This window comes from Rhinopithecus bieti, unplaced genomic scaffold (assembly GCF_001698545.2).
Source record: "Rhinopithecus bieti isolate Rb0 unplaced genomic scaffold, ASM169854v2 scaffold_9996, whole genome shotgun sequence".
Classification (NCBI taxonomy): Eukaryota; Metazoa; Chordata; class Mammalia; order Primates; family Cercopithecidae; genus Rhinopithecus; species Rhinopithecus bieti.
In genome coordinates this window covers 2,557,203-2,581,763 of record NW_016806973.1, presented here as the reverse complement: position 1 = coordinate 2,581,763, position 24,561 = coordinate 2,557,203, and the positions used below count along the sequence as shown (strand labels likewise).

Sequence of the window (24,561 nt, the reverse complement as noted above, 5' to 3'; positions counted from 1 at the left end):
AATGTAAAGGTTTCTCTTTCCTTCATTCTAGATTGTCTATATCGCAGGAGTTTACAGAATAACAGGCTTTAGTGGGGGTGCTAGGGCTACAGATCTGACCCTCAAAGTCTTTACTTATACAGTTGTCTGCTGACATAAGCCGGCCATCACCCTGACTGGCCTTCACAATCTAGGTCATTTCTAATATATGTCTGATATGTCGATTTTTCATCTGTCCCTGGACACACAGAGAAACTGTGAGGCTGTTTGAAGTCCTGTCTGCCTAGACAGTCGGAGCCATAGCTCCTGCTCCAGCTAGGCTGCTGGCCCTGTGTTCTCCCCATGGAATGAAACTCAGGGCTCCCCTCATTTTCTGGTCCTACAAATCTAACTGGAAGTTTGCATATGTAAATGGGATGGACTCTGGAACAAATTTACCCAAAAAATTTAGAAGCACAGAAACATAAGTATCTATTAGAGTTATCAAATTAATATTATTTTGAGCAAACTCTTTCATTCCATTTTTTCGAAGGAGAAGGAAGATTAAAGATAGTAATTAGGATGTACAAAGACATGAGCAATAATCCTGGGCTGTTTTTTACCCTGAGCTTGGGCCAGGGGACTCCTTGACATTTTATCAGCTGACATCATGACTATTAAATTAAAGAAACATTTGTGAGAGTGTAACTGCACAAGACCAATCTGGTTCAACTTTTATGTAATAAAGTTCTGAGTTGATTTTAAGTTGCCATGAAGGTCACATAACCTGAGCGTGCCCAGTTGAACCAAGGGTGCAACCACACGTGGAACTTGAGTGTTCCCACCAAGGAGTGGAGAATGAGTTAGGAAGCAGACACCACATGGCAAGATCCAGGATCCAATCAGATTGAGTTTTAGCATCACCCCATAGCAAGATCCAGTCAGATCATGCCTTCCAGCATCACCTAGTTGCAAGATCCATTCAGAGCACACCTCATTACCTTATGCTTATAAAACCCAACCCAGCCCCCAGCTCAGAGAGAGATATTTGAGCTTTTTCTCAGTCTCCTTGAGGGCCAACAGCTGGTCTTTTCTCAAAAGCCAGCACAGTCGTGTTGGCCTCTATGCACACAGGGCGGTGAGCCCACTGAGTGCTTGGTAATGAGAGGTCAAAGACTCTGCTGTTTAGTGCCATACCATGAATGTAGTATATGAATTATTTGGTCATAGTGAAAAAAATATTTGGAGAGTGTTAGGAGAAGTGTTGGTCACTTCTAGCTAGTGATGCAGGGGAAGGGAAGAAAATGAAAGAGGAGGTATATAATTTAGGCCTGGAAGGTTGGCTGGGGTTTAAGCAAAGATAAATTTTGCAAAGAAAAACTCTTATTGCCGTTACTCAAAGCTTATATTTTTTCATCCTCAAATTTAATGAATAGGACAGTGTTTTTGTGGTGGAAAGCCTCTAGACTCTGCAGTCATTAGACTCCACTGCCAGTGAGTTGTTGGATGGCTTTAGAAAATCAGTCTCTGTGTCTCTGTAAAATGACAATGACATGTGCCTAATAAGGCTGAGAAAATCAAATTCTGAACCACACATAAAGAAGCTAAAGTACCCTGCCTAATGCCTTGCAGCAACTCAATTGCTATTTCCCTTCCTTTCTCCCTTTTGATCCCAGTGGCTTTAATGTAAAGTTTATGTTAGCTTATGTTGGGAACCTTAACAAAATTTCCTTAAGAATCTAATTCTAGAAATAAGCAGTTTGGATTGATAGTCCACTTTTTTCTTGGAAACATCTGTAAACCATAAGACATTGATTGGCTCTGATACCTAACCCAAGTTTGTATAATCATAAAATGTAAACAAATCACTGGTGATACATAGAGCCTTAAAAGAGATATTTGATTTACAGGATTTTTTAAATCACAGAATTCTACAGAGAGCTATTTTCAAAGGATCACGTCTGCAGACCTGACATCTAAGACTTTGCAAGTGGTTGCATTTAGTGGGAAACATGATGTTTTTCTCCCAACTGACCTCTTAAGAATTAGGTCACAGGGTATACTGTGTTCCCACCAATTAGGCTTTGATAACATCTAATTGGACAATTAAGCTCCCTCTTTAGACCTTTTGCTCTTATTATGTACAAATTTACCCTGTCTCAAGAAGAATGAGACAGCTCCCCTGGAGTAAAACTGAAAGGCATTACAATTTTGAGGTTTGTGGGAGTGAAACAGAGAACTATCTATTCTCTACTATATGGGCTAACCGTGGAGGTGCAGAAGTCGCAAGTGCTAATCCATTTTTCACATCGACATGGGGCAGAATTTCCAGTCTTGGTACTGTTGGGTGTCTAGAGATGGTTTGGAGAAAAAAAAATTAGAAGAAAAAAGCTGCTGTAAATGGAGAGGAAGTCAAAACTCTGATCTACATAAAGACAGTCTGATTTTGACTTTTGCTAGGCAAAGCCCTTTATAATTATTTTATCCAGTCATACAAGTGAAATAAGCATGAAATCACAAAATGGCATTTTGATGCCATTTATGATAAATGAAAATCATCTTTGATTAGCTCTAAATAAGAATATTTCTAATAGAGCAGAGAATTGTATCTGAATCAATTGCTCATTAATGATGTCTGCACAGCACAATTGAAGGTCTGCAGTATTAGGTACTAGCTCAGAAAGAAAATTGTGTTTGGACTGATTTTTAACTTGTTATCCTAAATAATTCAAATCCATTTCTCCTCAGCATGATTTCTTTCAACAATGTTAAGCATTCAGCTTGTTTTGTCCTATTTTGACCTGGCATTTGTAATAGTTTGGGGATGAGGATGGGTACAACGTATTTGTTTTTGTTATCCCATTTATGACCACTATTGGGAGGCTCAGTCAATTTTGTGTGAATATTTTCAAGTGGTTTGCATTTTTTTTTTTTTTTTTTTTTTGCATGCGTTAGTTACTTTATTTTTGTTGTTGTTTTGAGACAGAGCCTTGCTCTTGTTGTCCAGGCTGGAGTGCAGTGGTGCCATCTCGGCTCACTGCAACCTCTGCCTCCTGGGTTCAAGCAATTCTCCTGCCTCAGCCTCTTGAATAGCTGGGATTACAGGCAGGCCACCATGCCTGCCTAATTTTTGTATTTTTAGTAGAGACGAGGTTTCACCATGTTGACCATGCTGGTCTGAAACTCCTGACCTCAAGTGATCCACCTGCCTCGGCCTGCCAAAGTGCTGGGATTACAGGTGTGAGCCACTGTGCCTGACCTGCATTAGTTACTTTGATCCTGTTCTCATATTCATTCCTTGCTTGAGAGCAGTAGATTCAAGAATTTATTTCCTCAATGTCATGTATTTACTTTGGTATCCCATTCTGTCTTCTTTGTCCTCTGCTTTGACATGGAACTGTTCTTCATTACTTCTCTTCTTCCTGCTTTACTTATTCAGATTGTGTCCTGCTTCTAATTAACAGAATTGAGAATTCTTTGGTGGTTCTAATTTGTGATACTATATTTATAGTTAATCGAAGTTAATATTAAATACATATTTTCACAACTTTTTGCTTTATTAGAAATATTTAATTAAAGTTAACCTTCAGATTTAAGCATAAAATGATACTTCATACAATTTTATTCATGGTGTCTCTGAACTCTCTTAATAATGTATACATTTCTTATAGAACCATGTAGCCTATTATTTATATCCTTTATCCCTTACTAGTTACAGATACTAAATCTGATGGTCCTCATATTCCATAAAGCTGGGGTCAGCAAACTATGGCTCATGGGCCATCTAGCCAACACCTGTTTTTATAAAGTACATGATTGAGTGATTTTTACACTTCTAAATTGTTGAACAAGCATCAAAAGAAGAAGATCTTTTGTGACATGTGAAAATCAGATGAAATTTACATTTTGGAATAGATAAAGAAAGTATTACTGGAACACAGCCATGTTCTTTCATCTATGTATTGTCTATGGCTACCTTCATGCTATATGACAGCAGAGTGGTGATTTCATCCTTATGACAGAGGCTGTATATTCCACAAAGCTTAACATATTTACTGTCCATCCCTTTACAGAAAAGTTTGCAGATCTCCACTATAAAGTTGAGATCTGCAACTTTTAGAAATTTCTTTTATAGAAGTATTTCTAACACTCTAAAGTATTAGAACAGTGCTTTTCATAAGAAGTGTTCCCTAAAGGCCTTCAAATTGTCAAATAAATGTATATGACAATGGAAGTCATTATTTAAGCCATTTACACCAATGAATCAATGTAGACAATATAGAACTAGGAATTTTCATTGGAATTTGAAGCCAAACTAGCATCGGTTACTCTGCTGTTTCTACTGTTGTCATTCTTCTGGAATCAAGGTTAGTAGCTATAGGGCATAGATCATATAAAGATGATCCAGCCTGTGGGATTCTGGAAAAGATTGATAAGGTGCATAAATTTGAAGAACACTAAGAAATTACTGCTTGAAAATGAAATGAAGACTTTTAAAACTAATTGATAAAATTCAAACACCAATTTTAAGTAAACTAATAAAAAACCCCAGGGATTTCATTTAGATAAAATAACTCTTAGGATAAGAAAAATAAACAATCTTGATTTAAAACAAAGCAGACATCATATAAAACTCTCAACCCTACCTGTGGATTAGAAAAGGTGTATATGGAATAATAACTTGATACATGTATAAAAGATGAATAGAAGAAAGCTTTAAAATCACACTAAGAGGAATATGAGACGAATTTTCTCTCTTATTTTGACAACCTCTGACACTAAAAAAGAAATGGCAAAAATTGAAAAAGAAACATATTTCTTATGCTCGTCTCCTTATCCACATTTTGTTATGAAGAGGCAGCACTGAAAATGTTAGTGATTACAGAAGGTGAGTTACCAGAAAGATGAGATTTTCTTTTTTTGTTTTTTGAGACAGAGTCTTGCTCTATCACCCAAGCTGGAGTGCAGTGGTGCAATCTTGGCTCACTGCAATCGCCGCCTCCCAGGTTCAAGTGATTCTTATGCCCAGCCTCCTGAGTAGCTGTGATTACAGGTGTCCACCACCACACCTGCCTAATTTTTGTATTTTTAGTAGAGACAGGGTTTCACCATATTGGCCAGGCTGGTCTCAAACTCCTGATCTCAGGTGATCCACCTGTCTCGGCCTCCCAAAGTGCTGGGATTACAGGTGTGAGACACCGTGCCCGGCCAGATTTTCTTTCCTTTTATTTTTATATGTTGACTAGGCATTTCTGATATTCATAGTTTTAACAGCACTTTGGGTGTTTAACAGTCGTTTTGAATACAAAATACCATTTTCTGCACTTAAATTTATAAAAGAAAGGCTGTAGTTAGAATTTTTCCAAAAAAAAGTCATAAATTTTAATATGTGACATTTAATAGGCAATATATAACTAAAACTTAGACTTGCTCTTACTTGCCAGGACAATGTTTTACTTAGTACGTTTGCATTAAACACCTATTGGCAATGGGACTGTATCATCTCTCTTCTTACTATCATGCCTACTATAAGTAGCTTGAAAATATTCAAATATGTGTAATAAAAACACATGCCATAAGTGTGGCCCCAAATGCATAAAATCCCAGAGTAGGGGGGATTTGTATTTGGTGGTAATCATTGAAGAGTTAGCAGTGGCACTTGAAAGATTTATAATGGGTAAAAATTGAGGATGAGTAATCCAAGCAGGACTGGCAGGAGAAAGCCCATAAAGGCAGGAACTATATGAGATGTCTTCAGAAAGTGATATATCACTTACTATATATCATTTGGGGTATATGTAGGGGAATAAGTCCCCAAGTTAAAATAAAACCATTATAGAAAGATGGCATGAAATGATGTTTAGGTAGTATATTTTCTTATTTAAAATCTAGGCAGATTCAACTTGCAGTGAAAATAAAACACTGAAATAAAATTTCATATTCTGATATGGAAAAACAACAACAACAACAACAACATTAAGCATCAGTATTTGAAAAAGTAGTGATCTGAATGTTTCTGTGAAGACCTGTCTGGTAAAATTTACTAGGCAGAAGAAAAGTTATATTAGCTAGAGTGTCACATCATGCTTCATCACCCTTAGCTTCTCTCTGCCAAAGCAAAGGGAGAGAAGCAGGGAGTTTAGGACTTCATCTGTGCCATTCAGAAGAAAAAACATCCTTTATAGAAATAGCATAGCATTTGTTATAGGCCTCTATAGGTTCATCACTTGTGCAATTTGGTCATTGCTTACAAGTCCTGTTTGCTCTGCCTAGGTATGTAAAGCCATGGGTTTCTGGTTACAAAAATGTATAACTAATGCATTTCCACATTTTTATTTTGAGGATTTCTGAGAAGGAAACCCTCAAAGCAAAAACTCTGGAGCAAATATATGTGGATATTAATATTATACTCATTATCCATCATTATCAGTTTCATCTTTATTATAAAATAATCTTTTTGTACACAGAACTCTCCAAGGCCCAGGCTGCAATATCCATGACAGTTCATAACTCTGTGAAATATAATTCCTTGTGCTCTGATATGATGAGACTATAAAGGTTTACTGATAATGAAGAAAAAAGATGAAAGAAGATATTACTTATGTAGCATAGTTTAGGAAATGAAATGCTTAATCAATTTTAGAAAAGTAAACCTGTGTTGCTAACAAAAAAATACCTCTCTGTTTACCTTTTTTATGGGAAAAGTACAAATTTTCTGAATAGTTGGGTCAAATCCCAAAATACCATGTGACTCTATAATACGAAATGAAAACTGTCTATTGTATTCAAACCATGTGTTCAGGCTAAGAGGTAATGTTAACTGGATTTACTGAATCCAGCCTAGAAACTTTGATATCCTTCTGTATCCTGTGAGGACTTAGAAGCCTCTGTACAATATTAAGCTGCCTACAGAGGATCATACTTTTATCAATCTGGGTTGCCCCTTATCCAGTTTTGTTCCTATTAACTTCTGCTGCAACCCCTTCTGGTAAAGGAATAGAAGTTAGATATTCTTTTCTTGCCATCATTTTTGCATTGATGTGGCTTTATCTGTGCCTGAGTATTTCAGGAATAAATAGATATTATGGATCAAGAAAAGAATAAGAATAAAATTGTGAAATTGACCTAGCTATTAGAGAACATTTTTGACTATTAGCTTGGAAGAACATCTGCTTCAATAGCATATGATATTGGAACCCTAACTTTGGAGGCCTCAGACATCCTGAAATATAATTCAGATAATATGAAAAGGATGCATGCTGAAGCCTCTAAAGCTCTGTGCCTGCAGATTTTCATCTCTTCCTGTTACGAAACTAAAATGATAGCCATTCTCTTATCTGTGCACAGGGTATAAAAGTTAATTGATGGCTGTTCTTCCTGAGTTACATTCAGTCTACTGGGGAAAACCCGTGTGTAATGAGTTTAGAAATAGAGTGAATTAGAATGTAATGTCACAAATAAGCAGTGAAACTTTAATTCATATTTTTATGATAGCCAACTTAGATCACTGTAATTCTTTGTCTACAGGTCTCCTTCAGGTGTCCCACTGGAAAAAGAAAAGATAGCTTGTACAAGTATGCAACCCCTGAGATTTTAGGCACACAGAATCTGGTCAACGTACACCTTGACTTCGAGATTTTGGTTCTAGCTGCCAGTTAGCTACTAGATTGATTGTAAGAGGTCCTAGTGATGTGTTTTTGAAACACTGCGTGAATCCAAATGAGTTTTAGGTTCCCTATTGTCCAAGCCCAATTTTGTTCAACTGTGAAAACGTTGGGTTTTTACTTGGTCAGAACTACTATTATAAATCACGATGCCCTACAGCTTTTTCAACCAGTTGTGGAATACATTTTTCCCAGACAGATTCAGAATATCAGAAGTGTCATTGAATTTAGGTCAAGACTAAAGTGACTTGTTTCATTTGTTTTCTTTCAATAGTACTGATTCTTTCTGTGTAGCTTTCCTAGGTATTTTAAGAAATCCTTTAAAATCTTAGCATTGTAATATTTAGGAATACCGTTTAAAATGGGCATAGTTGATAGAATCTTGGTTAAATGCATATTAATTTATATGCATGCTCTGCTATGCATGGTAATTAACATCATAGCCATAACTCTCATGGGTTTCTTTTTGGCGAAAGAAACATTTTGTATTTTGCTTATAATGCTAATTATATTGTATAGGATATTTTATGGAAATATTTTGAGATCATTTTCCACAGGTGTTATTTTCTTTCTTTTTTTTTTTTTTTCTGAGATGGAGTCTCGCTCTGTCGCCCAGGCTGGAGTGCAGTGGCACAATCTCAGCTCACTGCAAGCTCCGCCTCCTGGGTTCACGCCATTCTCCTGCCTCAGCCTCCTGAGTAGCTGGGACTACAGGCGCCCGCCACCTCACCCGGCTAGTTTTTTGTATTTTTTAGTAGAGATGGGGTTTCACTGTGTTAGCCAGGATGGTCTCGATTTCCTGACCTCGTGATCTGCCCGCCTCAGCCTCCCAAAGTGCTGGGATTACAGGCTTGAGCCACTGCGCCCGGCCCACAGGTGTTATTTTCATTATGAAGTCTCATATTATTGTATTTGTGTCAATCGTATTTGAAATTAAATCGTTGAAATGCATTTCCACTGTTTTAAAAAATCTGGAAATTGAAATAACAATAAAGGCCTTTATTTCTAAGTGCAGGTGCATAATTTAGTTTATTTCTCTACTGGCATTTTCCTATTTCTTTTAGACATATTTCTTCCACTATGTAGACACTTATTTGCTATATATATTGTAGTCAGTGAAATTGTTCTCACCCTTTACCTATTGGTCATACTTAGTATGTGACAGCAGTTTTATGCCTATGAAGTCAGCAATACCTGTTTTAAGGGAAAGATATATTATTAATTACTAATGTTAGTTTTATTTCTTCTGAGCATGGGATAATTCCTAGCTGTATAATTATAGGCAACATGGCATAAGAAATAAAAATGAGATTTGAAAATGAAAAATATTGTGGTTATGGACAAGTCACTTTGCTTTTCAAAAAAATATTATTCTTTATAACTGATACAAGATTGTATTTGCTGTGTACAATATATGGGTTTTGGGGTTTTATTTTTAGTTTTTTGTAGAGATGGGGTGTTGCTGTGTTGCCTCGGCTGGCCTTAAACTCCTGGCCTCAGGCAACCCTTCCACCTTGGCCCCCCAAATTCTGGGTTTATAGGCATGAACCGCCACGCTCAGCCCAGCGTATGGTTTTGAAGTACGTATACACTGTGGAATGACTAGCTAATTAACATATGGATTACCTCACATAGTTTTATTTCTGGAACACTTGACATTCACTCTCTTGGCATTTTCCAAGAATATAATATATTATTAACTTTAGTCAGCATACTCTACAGTAGAGCTCTTGAACTTATTCTCCCTATTTTACTGAAATTTTGTATTTTGACTAACATCTCTGCGTTCCCCCTACCCCCAAAAACCTCAGGCCCTGGTAACCACCCTTCTAATCTCTACTTCTATAAGATCAAACTTTTTCACTTCCACATATGAGTAAGATCATCCGGTATTTGTCTTTCTGTGCCTGCCTTGTGGCACTTAATGTAGTGTCCCCAGGCTCATCCACGTTGTTTTGAGCTGCTTTTGTTATTTGTCAGATAGATAGTAGTAGTTCATGACTTATGTGAGAATTAAAATAAATATAAAAGAACTTTGTAAGCTATAAGAGTCTTTGAGGCCGGTGGATCAGGCCTGTAGTCCCGGTCCTTTGGGAGGCTGAGGCGGATGGATTGCCTGAGCCCAGGAGTTCCGAATCAGCCTATGCAACATAGAGAAACTGGTCTTTGCAAAAAATACAAAACTTTGTTGGGTGTGGTGGTGCGTGCCTGTAGTCCCAGCTACTCGGGAGGCTGAGGTGGGAGGATCACTTGAGCCTAAGAGGCCAGAGTTTGCAGTGAGTTGAGATTGCCCCACTGCACTGCAGCTTGGGTGATAGAGCAAAACTCAGTCTCAAAAAAAAAAAAAAAAAAAAAAAGACTATTTGATAATATTAGTTATTTATAACACTGGTCTAATGGAAGCAAATATTCTATTGATAAGAAACAAAGTATTTAGCAGCGTACTTTAGTACAGTCATGAACTGCATAAGGACCTTCCACATAACAATGGACCACATGTATGATGCTAACCCCATAAGAGTACAATGGTACTAAAAATTCCTGTCAATTAGCATTTACTATACTATACTATTTATTGTTATTTTAGAGTACTCATACATATATATGCATATATATACACACATACATACATGTTTTTTGTATATATACACATACGTGTGTGTGTGTGTATATATATATAAATTAACTGTGAAACAGCCTCAGGCAAGTTCTTTGGGAGGTATTCCAGAAGAAGGCTTTATTATCATAGGATAATTTTATCCTATGATCATAGAATAAAATTTTATCCATATTATCATACTCCATATGGACTATTGCTTCTGAAGACCTTCCAGTAGGACAAGATGTGGAGGTGGATGACAGTGATATTGATGCTCCTGACCCTGTGTAGGCCTAAGCTAATATGTGTGCTTTTGTGTGTTTGTGTCTTTATTTTTAACAAAAAAACTCAAAAAGTGAAAAAAATAAAATGTTTTAAATAGGAATAGCTTATAGAATAAGGATATAAAGGAAGAAAATTTTTTTGTTCAGCTCTACACTGTATTTGTGTTTTAAGGTGTGCTCTTACAAAAGTCAAAAAGTTTAAAATATTAAAAAGTTTATAAAGTAAAAGTTATAGTAATCTAAGATTAATTTATTATTGAAGAAAGAAAAATTATTTTTTAAATACATGTACTGTAGCCTAAGTATACAATGTTCATAAACTCTACAGTAGTGTACAGTAATGCCCTAGGCCTTCACATTGACTCACCACTCAGATTCACCCAGCTCCACTTCCAGTTCTGCAAACTTCATTCAATCAAGTTAGGAATACCTGTATTTTTACTGTATTTTACCTTTTATACTCCTTTAATTTTTTCTGTATCATTTCTGTGTTTAGAAACCAAAAACTTACCACTGTGTTCCAGTTGCCTATAGTATGTAGTACAGTTACACACATGCTGTACAGGTTTGTAACTTAGGAGCAATAGATTACCCCATATAGTCTAGGTGTGCAGTAGGTGTGTCAGTACACTTTATGATGTTTGTGCAATGACAATATTGCCTCATGATAAATTTCTCGGAATACATCCTCATTAAGCGACACATGATTGTATTTTATTTTGAGGCAGAGTTTGTTCTAACAGCTGATCCTTCTCCCCACTCTTTATTTATTTTTTTTTTTGCTACATATTCTCTTGCATTTTTTTTGGTTTATTATTCCACTGATATGTCTAATAGTATGTTTTATATGACTATCGGTATAAAACAATGCACATGATGACCTCTTTATGATATCTTAGTAAAAATCCAGATAATAAAATCTTTGAGTATGTGCAAAAATATGGTAGTAAATATGGAAAGTGAAAATATACATTATTGAGATCCGTTTGAGACATTTCATTCTGTAAGTTCACAATAGCAGAAATAACCACCATTTTTCCAAACTGTCACAAAATACAGTGATAATTATGTTAGGATTAATACACATCTCATTTCCATATTTTCTATAAGGTTTCTTTAATGTTATTAATATAATATTAAGCAGGAGATTCTTCTTTTCCCATGACTTGAGAGCCATTTCTGACCGTATCTTTGAGCTTTTCCTAGTAAGGAAAGGTGAGGTTCAAATGCCTGAGCATCCAGATGTGGTGCCATGTGGAAAGGGTGGAGTGACTCAATCGTATTTCCCTCTTGGTTTCTTCCTGTTATTGCTCTGTTTTGAGTAATTGCCCCTTTCTTTTGAAAAAACAAAAAAGCAGCTTTTCTTAGGGAATCAGAAACGAGCTCCTTTAAGTCTGTGGACCAAGTGCTTTTGCAGTCCGGATAAAGCAGTTAACCTCTTGCTACAGATCCAGCTCTAGGACATCTTTTTCCTTGAACTGTTGAAAGCTCACAGGCTACTTGGATTCTTCTTTGTGTTTTCTGCCTGAACTTTTTACTACTGAATTTTTTCTTCTTTCTTTTGTTTTACATCATTGCCAAACTCGTGTGTATTATTATTATTTTTTTTTGAAAGGAGCACATATAGATGGGAAGAATAGTCCCAGTTTTATGCATGCCCAGTGCAATTCATGTTGTACTTGAAAGTGATTCTGCATTTTGTCTGTAAAACAACTCAGAAGGCTTCATCCAGAACCAGTTTACACAGCTTCAAAGAAGAATGCAGATGTGACATAGTAGGAATGTTAACAGCGATAGTAAGGTCTCACAACACCGAGGTGAGCTTCTGATGTTCCCATATTAACTTTCAGTGACCATAAATTACTTTGCCATCCACTAGCTCTTAAAACTTTCCTTTTTATTGCACAAAATGCGTGAAAAAAAAAAAAAAAAAAAGAAGCTGGAAAATGCATGCATGTAAATGCACAGCTGGACTTTCTCCTGTAGGCTAGATTGCAATAATTATAGATTAGGCCTTTAGAATATTTCATTTCACAAAGAATGAATTCTTCTTTACGTGACCTAAGTCCTGTTCTGTTCTCTAAATCAATATTTTCAACAAACATTTCCTGAACATATGCTAGGTAGTAAGCTGAACACACATATGAATAAAATGTAGTCTTATTCACTTACAATCTCCCTTGGCTTGAGGAACTCATAAGCTAACTGCTTATAAGTTGTAAAGAATTTATTTTGGGGGAGGAGCCTAACTAATAACAATGAAGATAACCAACACTTACTGACTTGTAAAGACAGGATAGCATAGTAGTTAAAAGCTTGGACTCTGATTTTACCACTTTCTAGTGTTGAAAAAGTGGTTTGATCATCTGATGTCTGTTTCTTCATTTACCAAAAATAATTAGTAACAGAGTTTACCTCATAGGCTTGTTGCAGGGCTTAAATGAGTTAATAGTTGTAAGCACTTAGAACAGTGCCTGGAGTCAAATAATTGTTTAAAAATAGTTAAAATGCTTTGCTTACACCAAGGATAGATCTAACATTAGGAATGCACAGATGGTACTAGTCATCTATTGTATAACAAATTACCCCAAAACCTAGCAGCTTAAAACAACGAACATATTGTTAGGCATCTGAATACCTGGTTAGCTATTTGTCTCTGATTCAGGGTCACTTAAGGCAGCAACTAAGCTGTGAGCTGGGGCTACAGTCATCTTAGGTCTTGAATAGGGAAGGATCAGCTTTGAAGTTCGTTGTTGTGATGATTGGCAGGTCTCAGGTCTTCGCAGGTTGTCGAATGGAGACATCAGTTCCATGTCACATGGACCTCATGCGACATTTTACAATGCGGCAACTGGCTTCCCTCAGACTGCAGGATGGAGGAAGTAAGAAAGGGCACCACAGAGGAAGCCACTGTTTTTATGATGAAATGATATTCTGTCACTTTTACTGTGTTTTGTTTGTTAGAAGCAAGTCACTGGGTCTGGGCCACACCCAAGGGAAAGGATTTACACAAGGGTCTGAATACCAGAAGGTGGATTTCTTTGGTGACCATCTTATGAGATACCAACCACAGAGATGATTAGTATTTTTCTTAGCCTATAAATGCTAAGTAGAATGTATTTAACTACACAGTGTATAGAAACTGCATTTATAGTTCTTCCATTAAGAGAGAAATGATGGTGCTGGGAAAATTGGCTAGCCATAAGTAGAAAGCCGAAACTGGATCCTTTCCTTACTCCTTATACAAAAGTTAATCCAAGATGGATTAGAGACTTAAATGTTAGACCTCATACCATAAAAAGCCTAGATGAAAACCTAGGTGGTACCATTCAGGACATAGGCATGGGAAAGGACCTCACGTGTAAAACACCAAAAGCGACGGCAGCAAAAGCCAAAATGGACAAATGGGATCTAATTAAACTAAAGAGCTTCTGCACAGCCAAAGAAACTACCGACAGAGTGAACAGCCAACCTACGGAATGGGAGAAAGTTTTTGCAATCTACTCATCGGACAGAGGGCTAATATCCAGAACCTACAAAGAACTCAAACAAGTTTACACAAACAACCGCATCAAAAAGTGGGGAAAGGATAGTGAATGCACGACATTCTCTCCAAAAGAACGACATTACTGGACAGCCCAACAGACACATGAAAAATGGCCATCATCACTTCGCCATCAGAGCAAAATGCAGATCAAAAACCACAATGAGATACTCGCATCTCCACACCAGCTAGAATGGCAAACCCCCCCATCCATTAAAAACAATCAGGAAAACAACAGTCTGTTGGATGAGGATTGAGAATAGGAACAGCTTTACACTGTTGGTGGACTGAAACTGAGTTCAACCATTATTTGGAAAACAGTATGGCAATTCCTCAAGGATCAAAGAACTAATGTACCAATGTGACCCAGCACTCCCCACTACTGGGTAATATACGCCAAAGGATTATAAATTAGTTCTACTACAAGACACATGGCGACACGTATGTTATTGCGGCACGATTGACAATAGGGGCAAAGACTTTGGAATCAACCAATGTCAAATCCTGTGACAGACTGATTAAGAAAATTGTGGCACATAATACACCATGGAATACGTGCAGGCCATATAAAAAGGATGAGTTTGCGTCCTTGTAGCCGATGGATGCACTGGAAACAATCATTCATTAGGCAAACTATCACAAGCAACAAAACCAAACACCGCCTGTTCCCTCATAGGTTGGAACTGAACAATTGAGATCACTGTGGAGCCGAGAGGAACATCACACACCGCGGACCTATCATGGGGAGGGGGTGGGGGGAGGGATTGCATTGGGCGAGTTATACAGGATATACAAACCGATGATTGATGGTGTCTGACGAAGTTGAATGGGTGCAGCACACCAACATGGCACAAATATGCATATGTACAGTAAACCTGCACGTTTATGCCATGTACCCTAGAACTTAAAGTGTAATAAAAATAAAAAATAAAAAATAAAAATAAAAATTAAAAAGCATAATAGAAAAAAAAAAAAGAAGAGACGAAATGAAAGCAGCTTAAATCTCCAGAGATTGGCAATCTTGATAAACTTTGATTTGCTCACTTAAAGTTTGCTCAGATCCAGTAGGTTGTTCACTAAAGTTTCTGTTAGTCCATCGTCTGTCTTTAAAAGATGGAAAGACCATGGTAACTTCAAAGTCGCCAAGTAGAACTCCTCCAGGGTTGGAACTGATACTGCTTCTTTTCTCTGAAGCTCTTGTTCCACTCTGATTTGTGGATTTCTTTATATAATTTAGTCAAGACTATGGCTTCTTGGAAGAAATCTCAGAAGAACTAAAATATAATAGCTTCTTTGCCCATTAGGCCCCAAAAGTGTGATTCACAGAATATTTTGACCTTCACGGCTCGTGAGACACCACATTATGTTAAATCATTGACTTAAAACTAAATTATGAGGATGAATCACAAAATGATGTAAAGAAAAGTGTCTGTTGAATTCAGTATGAATAATCAACCTGTATAATTCAAGATAGAAAGAGAAAAATGTGTTCTATGATAAGAGTTGCTATGATTTTATTTGGTCCTGAAGCACTGAGATGTGTTCTGTTTTGCCTAATCAGTTCAATCAAACATACATAATTAATATTTTGTTGCTAATTAAAGTTGTGTGTACTTTGAAAAAGTATCCTTGAACTATACAACTTATATGAACTATTTCTGAGGTATATTTAGAAGAGAAAACAATTTTATGGTTGCTTTTCAATTAGTATTCTTCTGCTTATATTGTGCCTGGCCTCTTTTAAAACCTTAATTTAAATGAAGAGTAAAGAATTCAGCATTCTCTTGCAAGGTATATTCCAGATGAAATGTTCTTCAATTCTGTTTCAAAAAGATACAGAGTTGTTCTGAATTTTAATTAGACTGGCAGTGAACTCTTGTTCTCTAGAAATGTGAATAGTAAGACACAATTTCCTAGCATCATTGTAACAACAAAAACAACAACAACAAAATGATGTTTCAGTATGCCTTTTGATGAGGAGAGAAAGTAGAGAAACTTACTATTAAGAGATATATTGGTTACATTAATTTAAAAATCTATACAGTAAGTGAATTTTGTTGGAAAAAATAATTATTTCTATTTTCTGATTAAACCATCTGCATAACCTCAGCTTCTCATCCTAATTCTTCTCTATCATTTCTGAACCCTTCCTTATTAATTATCTTCCCTTTCTATTGCATCTTCCATGTCTTCCTCCCCATGAACCTCTTTTTCTCTGCGTATTCACAGGCCCAGGCCTCTTATTTATAAACAGAAAATAAAATAGAAACTTTCCTTTAGCCATGCCATTCCCTTGAGGAACTGACCTATCTTAACCAAAAACAAACAAACAAACAAACAAACAAACAAAAAACTCTTTGAGAGAAACTGTTTCCATCCTCTATGCTTTTTTCTCCTTGCATTCTTCAACCCTAAATAATCTACCTTCCACCTTAGCTCCTTAGCAAGTGAACAGCAGCCGTCACATGTGATTTTATAATAATGTAGACAATGGTCCCTTTTCAATTTTCATCTACCTTGATAAGTTGTCACTAACTAACACTGATTCCCCCAACCCTTTTTGCAGAAATCAATCACCCTGGCTTTCTTGATTTAGCATTTTATAGTTCTCCTATCTCCCACTAAAGGAAGAAATAGAGAGAGAGAGAGAGAGAGAGAGAGAGAGAAAGAGAGAGAGAGAGAGAATGGTGAGACAGACTTAATATAAAGAATTGGCTTACACTATGATAGAGGTGGAGATGTCTGAAGATCTTCATCTGGCAAGCTAGAAAACCGAAAGAGCTGATAGTGTAGTACCAGTTCAAGTCAAAAGGCCTGAGAAACAGAACAGTGGTCTAAGTTCCAGTCCAAAAGGTAGCAGACTTGAGACTCCAAAAGAGCCATTTCAGTCTGAGCCCAAAGGCTGGAAAAACCAACTTCCCAGCTCAAGCAGTCTGACAGAAGTAATTCCCTCTTACTCAAGGGAGGGTCAAATTTTATCCTGTTCAAGTTTTCAGCTGATTAGTTGAGGGCCATCTACATTATGGAAAGTAATCTGCTGTACTCAGTTGAACAATTCAAATATTAATCTTATCCAAAAACACCCTCACAGACACACTCAGAATAATGTTTGACCAAGTAGCTGGGCACCCCATGGCTCAGTCAAGTTGACATATAAAATTAACCACACACCACCACCAACTCTAAATTCCCTTTTTCCTCAAATGACACATAGCAAATCAGGGTTTATTCCTTATGGGTAACTCAAGTCTTCCTTGTTGTAGCAGAATTGGGAAGTAATCTTGCCCAGAGCATTGCATTTTCCAGAATATTCTTTCTTCACAATATAGCAATGACCATTTTCCCGTAAGATGTATTAATTACCCACTAAAACAGTAACATCCCTTGTTCCTTTGTCAGTTCAGTAACATGTGGACTCCCAAATGACCAGATGACAATGCCATCCGCTAGTGCAGTGGGATCATTTTATTTTTTTGGTTGGGAACATTACTCCCTTGGATACCGTTTCAGTTACAGAACAAGATAACCTGCTGCCTGAAGAAACCGCAAAATACCGTAGCTCAAACAAGATACTATTTTCCCTTCCCGTGAGTCCAGTATTGGCAGATGGTTTAGGGCATAAAAGTATCTCTGCTTTATAAGATAATCTAGGGGCTTCTTCAGTCTTGTTCTGTCTTGTTGCTCTGTAGTGCTCTAGGGTTTTGCAGGCATGGTCAGAACTGGATCACCTGCATTACACCTGTAGAATTTGTATGTATTTCTACATACAAATGTGGAAAGAAAGTAGACTTCAGACATTTTCCATTATTAAGGATTTGACCTGAAAGTTGCATGCAGCACTCTGCTCTCACCCCATTAGTCAGAACTTAACCACATGACTCCCTGATACGTGCAGTGGAAAACTGTAACGTGTAGTCTCTAACTGGGCAGCCGAGTGCTAAATACTTAGGATGCTCTATAATTAACATGTAGAAAGGGATAATTAGTCTTGGGGACATTATTAGTATTGAAATCCCTAAACAATTGGAGACCAAAGTTCCAGGGATGGAAATAAAAAATATGAGCAAGACAGCAGGTGTAAGAGCAAGGTGCCACTTTCATTCCTTGGTCCCAGGCTCATGTATTTTTGGTTTTGAGAGACATGGCATCATATCCTAGAGGATGGTTTGAAGCATATACCACATTCTGAAAGACAGTGCCCCAACCACGGTGGGATTGGTGCTCGCTGGGAGGATTAATCTTTCGTACTGTCCATCAGGGACTGTCCTGATATGCTATATTGGTCTACCCCTGCGTGGATATAATATATCAAGTTTATGTAAACCAAGTCCAAATTTTTTCTTCCTCAGTCGATTAGTAACGAAGTCATCCTCATGAGACTTTATGAGGGAGAGGAGGCAGGACAATAAGAGTAGAGATGGTGAGAATTTGAGTTGTCTCCTCATGCAACTTGCCCATGTCTTTATATTGACTTCGTGATGGAGTATTGCTGACAACATGTGACGATTTTGTGGGTTCAGTAACACCTAATTCATGCTGGACAGGTCAGGCTGTATGGCCATTGGGTATCTCATGATTGAGCGTTCAGTCTATCAGATCCTAGTAATAAGGTCGCAGTTATTACAAAAGAAGAGAAAAATTGTTTCCAGTGAGGGTTTTCCGTAGGGGCATTCAGTGAGTGTTTACTATGATTTTCTTCCAGGAGCCTGCCATTGGCTCCACCAAGTACCCTGATCTGCTACAATCATTTCAAGTACTAATGGGTCCACAAAGTCATAAGGGCTAAGAGGCAGGGATGCTTTTGCTACAGCTTTATCAGCTGTAAAAGCTTATCTTTCTCTGGATTCCATTCAAAACTGGCAGCCTTATGGATGACTTGCTAGTTTAGAAAAAGATGCCAAAAGTTGTATGTTGCCTACCAAATGGAAACAGGACCGTGGAGTGCACTTCATCTTTCTTAGTTGTAGGCAATGCATGGTACAGCAAGTTGCCTTTCAATGTGGCAAAGATATTACAATGTTATTTAGTCCACTGAGCACTATATTTTAATGGGTTTATCTTGGACCTTTTTATGTACTTGTGTCTTAGCAAGACCACTAGGTTAATTGCTTTTAATTAGTGTTCATAAAATTCTATCTTTATGAAATAATCAGTATAAGAGTACAACTTGACTTACTGTGGAATGGTGAAATCATTTATAATTCCTATAGGCTAAATTACGACACAGAGATAGAATTACCACACATAGCTCACATACTACACAAAACTGATATATCACAAGACAGGAAAGTGAAAATATACTGCTATCCATGCCCAGTGAAAGCAAACTGTTTCTGGTGTTCTCTGAACAGTATGATGGAGAGGAAAAAGATTCCATCTGCATACTAAGCTGGAGGGTTTAATTTGCTGTGTTATGAGACCATATTTGGTTCAGCAGCTTGAATTTGAGTAACTACTGATTAAACTCTTCCTAATCTACTGTTCTTCTATAAGTCTTACTGATTTTCTCTATAGACCGAAAGGCAAATTAAAAGAGGACACATAAGGGACCAAAATCACTGCGTTTTTCAAGTAATTAATAGTGACACTAATCTACAGATTCCCACTGGAGGTATTGTGCTGCTTCGAGCTGACTCTTTTTAGGGTTCCATCTAGTCCTCACTGTGTGATTCAGAGTCAATGTAGGGATTTTGCTAGTTGTTGAGTATACCCATTTCAATTTACGCTCAGATACTGAGCAACAGGAGAATATGTTTACCATGAGACAGACCCAGGCCCCCACTCTGAATGATGTTTCCGCAGTAGCATTCTAGGTCTCCAGGGATTAGCAGAACCAGGGTCTGACAGTAAGTCCACGTATTTCTGTCTCCCAATACTCAACGAAATTAGTAAATAGTCACAAGCTCCTGGCAAAGGCCAGGAGAAAGAATTACAGAATAGTCTTTGGTGGTTTCTTGGGGTTTTCTCAAAGACATCTGATTTTCCATTCTTTCAGGAACCACAAATACATTAATTTATTCAGGTCTTATAATTGATTGAAGAACCATGACATGGCTCAACACTCAATGTGACATTCTAAAAGGGTGAAGTTATTCAACTTATATTTGCTATGCCTAAATATTTTTGGATATGTAATAATTTGGGTCATTAGAATTTATTATTAATTAGTTACCACCACAAATTCTGTGGTATCAAATTATACCCTTTACTACTTGGATTCTGCTGCCAGTTATGGTAAAAGTCCTATCTTTCCACTGGTAGCTAAATGTTACTACCTGGCCTTGCTGTTTCTGAAATCCAAGTTTTTCCACTTATATGCTGATACTTAGGAACCTATTTTAATGGAAGCATCCCCTAATTTTATCCACAGATAATAGTACTTTTCAAGAATGCTGTTACTTCCCTTCACCTATGTATTTCTCAGTATTTCTACAAGCCAGCTTCTGGGTTGAGGTGAGTTGGTGGATTATACATGACAATCTGGCTACATGATTTATTTTCACTATTATTTATATTCTTTCTACACTGCAAAAACATCTAACATCTCAAGGCTACGATTGAATCTAAATTTCAATCAACCAAATAAACATATACTCAGATATTTATCCTAGGCCATGATTCAATCTAGGTTTCAACTAACCAAATATACACTCAGAACTTGCAGCAGCAGCTTGGGTTGCCTAAAAATAAACCCATTCTATTTTGTTTCTCATTCTCTAACTTACAATCCTCATAATTTTTTTTTTTTTTTTTTTTTTGAGGCGGAGTCTCGCTCTGTCGCCCTGGCTGGAGTGCAGTGGCCGGATCTCAGCTCACTGCGAGCTCCACCTCCCGGGTTTACGTCATTCTCCTGCCTCAGCCTCCCGAGTAGCTGGGACTACAGGCGCCCGCCACCTTGCCCGGCTAGTTTTGTATTTTAGTAGAGATGGGGTTTCACTGTGTTAGCCAGGATGGTCTCGATCTCCTGACCTCGTGATTCGCCCATCTCGGCCTCCCAAAGTGCTGGGATTACAGGCTTGAGCCACCGCGCCCGGCCAATCCTCATAATTTTTAAGTGGATGAGTTTCCCAGATTGCCTGTTTTGAATCTTAGTTTTATACTCACTAGTTGTAAGATCTTGGATAAGTGTCTTAAGATTTAAATGCCTTAGTTTCCTTATCTGTAAAACAGATTATAGTACCTGTCTCATGGATTAATTGTGAGAGCAAGTAAAGTGGTTAGAATAGTATCAAGCACAAAACAAGTGTTCAATAAGTGATAGCTATTATTTTTATTGAATATAGATCAATATCTTTAGTTTGCCAATAAAAGCCCTTCATAGTCTTATTATCATCTTACCCTCCACTGTTATTTTACACCAGCCACATTTCATTTTTGCTTAGCTGGACTACATCATGTTTTCTGACAAGTCTCTCACTTCTGTGTTTTGACATCTTTTTCTGACATGTCCTTTCATGGAACACTGCTTATTGGATTTCACACATTTTCCGATGTTCATATTAAGTGCTGCTGCCATTGTGAATTCTTTCTTGCTACTTTCCTGTCTGAATATGATCTCTCTTCTCAAAAATCTTCATTGTAGCTTTTTGGGGAATATCTCATTAATTAATGAATTGACTGAAGAATTAAACCCATTTTGAATAGATAACTTCCTGTACCATATTTAAGGAGACCCTTTCTATGAAAGGAGCTTGCAAATTTCTAAGATAAATAGCTGTATAAATAGATTATTCAAATACAGTGGTTTGATATTATTAGAGTAATGGTTAGAGTTTTCTAAAAGTTCAGAGGATAGGGTACCTAGCTCCAAAATGGGAAGTCAGTAAAGGCTTCTTGGAGAAAGTGATGTCAGAACCAAGTTGTGAAAATGTTCTGAAGTTAACCAGGCAATATTCAGCAGGAGAGAATAACACAAGCAATGTTCAGTGATGGATATGCAGTTCAGAATTTCTGAAGTGAACTCATGATGGTGGATTAAGGGAAGGGATACTGAAAAGGTAGGTACTGGAAAGGTAGAGTCCCAGGGAACTATGTGTAAGAGAGTAAAGAACTTGGACACATTCCTAAGTGCCATTGAAGGCTTTTCAGCAGGTTTTTGATAGATAATTCATCTTGACCGTAGTATAGAGGCGGTGCTTTGAGGCAGAAAGGCCCATTAAAAGTATATTGCCATCATTCAGGAAAGGATAGAAAGGGTAGGAATAGTAGGGACAGATGGAAAAGAGGGAATAGATTTGAAAATTATTCATGAGAAAAATCAAAATGGCTTTATGATCAATTAATTCTGGGAGATGAGGAAGAGAGTGGCGCTAAATATATCTTTAACGTTTTAAGGAGGGTAACAGGGAGGTTGTTACAGAATATTTCCTAAATTTGAAGCTATATATAGTATAGGAGACAAAAGAGCAGGATTATAATGTTTATAATGCGCACATTCCTGATCATGCACTGGCTTTTAAGTTCCCTCATACACAGAGATATAAACATCCGAGGTGAAAACGTGAGTACAAAGACAAAGGAGAATATATGTTTATGGAATCATGTCCACCAAATTCTCTAAAATAGTTTCCATAATCTGTGGGAGATACATTCCAAACCCCCAGTGATTGCCTGAAACCATGGATAGCACCAGACTCCCCGTATCATACCATTTTTTTCCATCTGATACAGCTGCTAAGTGACTACTGGGAGGGTAGCTGGACAAAAGGAGGATTCACATCCCGGGAAGGACGCCACAGGATGGCGTGAGATTTCGTCACACTACTCAGAATGGCACCTAACTTAACATTCATGAATTGTTTCTTTCTGAAAATTTCCACTTACTATTTTCAGACCGAGGTTGACCATAGGTAACTGAAACAGCAGAAAGTAAAACTGCAGATAAGGGAGGACTTCATATCTCCTTATTTGGTTGTTCATATCATCTTATTTGATATTGATATAGAAAGCTGCTAAAGTAGAAAATATTCATAATCTTAATAAAAAGAGGGAGAAATGGAAAAAAGGAAGAAGGGAAAGGAGGAGGAAAAACAAATAAAATAATGAATGTTTTAATTCATATGGAAGTTGAGTTTACTTGAATACAGTTTTGTTTTCTTTTTTTCACAATTGGAATTGGTGACTGTCATAATGTGAAAAGCAGTTAGCTAATGGATAATGAAAAACTGCTTTTAATGAAAAAATCAACTAATCTCTACCATCACTCTTTTTTGTAAATAATTTATGTAAATTATTCCATACTGAAGATCTATTTCTGTTTGGAAACACTGATGGCAGAATGAAAGATGTACTGAACGGAGACCACAAAGCCTGGTTTCTAGCACTACCTATCAAACCCTCAACAAAACAAATAACTAGAGCTCTTTAATCTCTTCATAAAAATAAATGCATTAAGTTCTCTAAAATCTGTATCTGTTCAACACATTGGCTTTATAGTGAGGACTAGATTTCCTTGATTCTTTTTCAGTTACTGACATTCATAATCTCCTGACATTCACAATCAGATTTATTGTGGGCTCTGAAATACTCACCTTCTCATTCAAAAATGCCTGTGAAAAGAGAAGCAGCATATGGGAACTGGTCTCAGGCATGGTTGCCCATGAAATGCTCATATGAATAGAATTAGAATAGAATAGAATAGAATAGAATAGAATAGGATAGAACAGAATAGGATAGAACAGAATAGAATAGAATGAATAGAACCAAATTAAGGCTCTGGAATGAATAATTTTAATTTCCTCTAGGCTAACATTGATACTATTCGAGGGATAAAGAATGGCTACAATTCCACAAACAGTCCATTAAGGCATAGTATTAGTAGGTTAAAGGGTTAATATAATTTTAAAAAATGTACTAGTCAACTTTTAAGGACAGAATGAAATGAAATGGAAATGGAGTACAAGATGAATTTAGAGTGTATTTTACAGAGTAGACATTTCAGAAATACAGGTTAAATAAATCTAAAAAATATCACAAAAGGCTTGGCTTACTTTTGCCTCTACATTTTATACTGGAATTTTCATTATTATCAATGTTCTTTTCAGAGATGAGTAGCTACATCTGCCTTTAACAGTAGAAAAACCCACATTTCCTCAGTCTCTTTGTTATTATCACCATTGTACGAAGTAGCCAGTGTTCAATTATTTCCTCTCACTAACAACCTCAAACTGTAGATTGAAGAGATTAATTTTCAGTTGATTTTACTCTGCATGTGAGTGCTGAGTAATAATGCTAGTCTTGAAAGTTTTTGAAAAGAGAAAATCCTTTCTTTCTAGAGGATATTTAAGCTCATTGGGATGAAAACAGTAGTTATGCTATTATTTGCACAGAATAAAATACTTAAGAAATTTTTAGAAACTTTGTGGTAGCCATAACTGGCTTCAAAACTCATTGAATTGTATAATAATTCATATGAAAATGTATGTAAGACTAACCCAAGGAAGAAATGATGGAGATGATCTATTTTCAGGATTTATTTTTTTGTACAGCTTCATGTACAATCTCTATAGATAC

General features: G+C 36.9%; 1 long non-coding RNA gene across 1 annotated transcript; it reads right to left on the bottom strand.

The window, feature by feature from the left end:
- Positions 1-1,400: 1,400 nt before the first annotated feature.
- Positions 1,401-23,651, bottom strand: LOC108534057 (uncharacterized). The gene is made up of 3 exons (XR_001886872.1): positions 23,580-23,651; positions 2,226-2,309; positions 1,401-1,493 (listed from the first exon to the last, which is right to left on the bottom strand). It is a non-coding gene; the product is annotated as an uncharacterized LOC108534057 (long non-coding RNA).
- Positions 23,652-24,561: the final 910 nt, after the last annotated feature.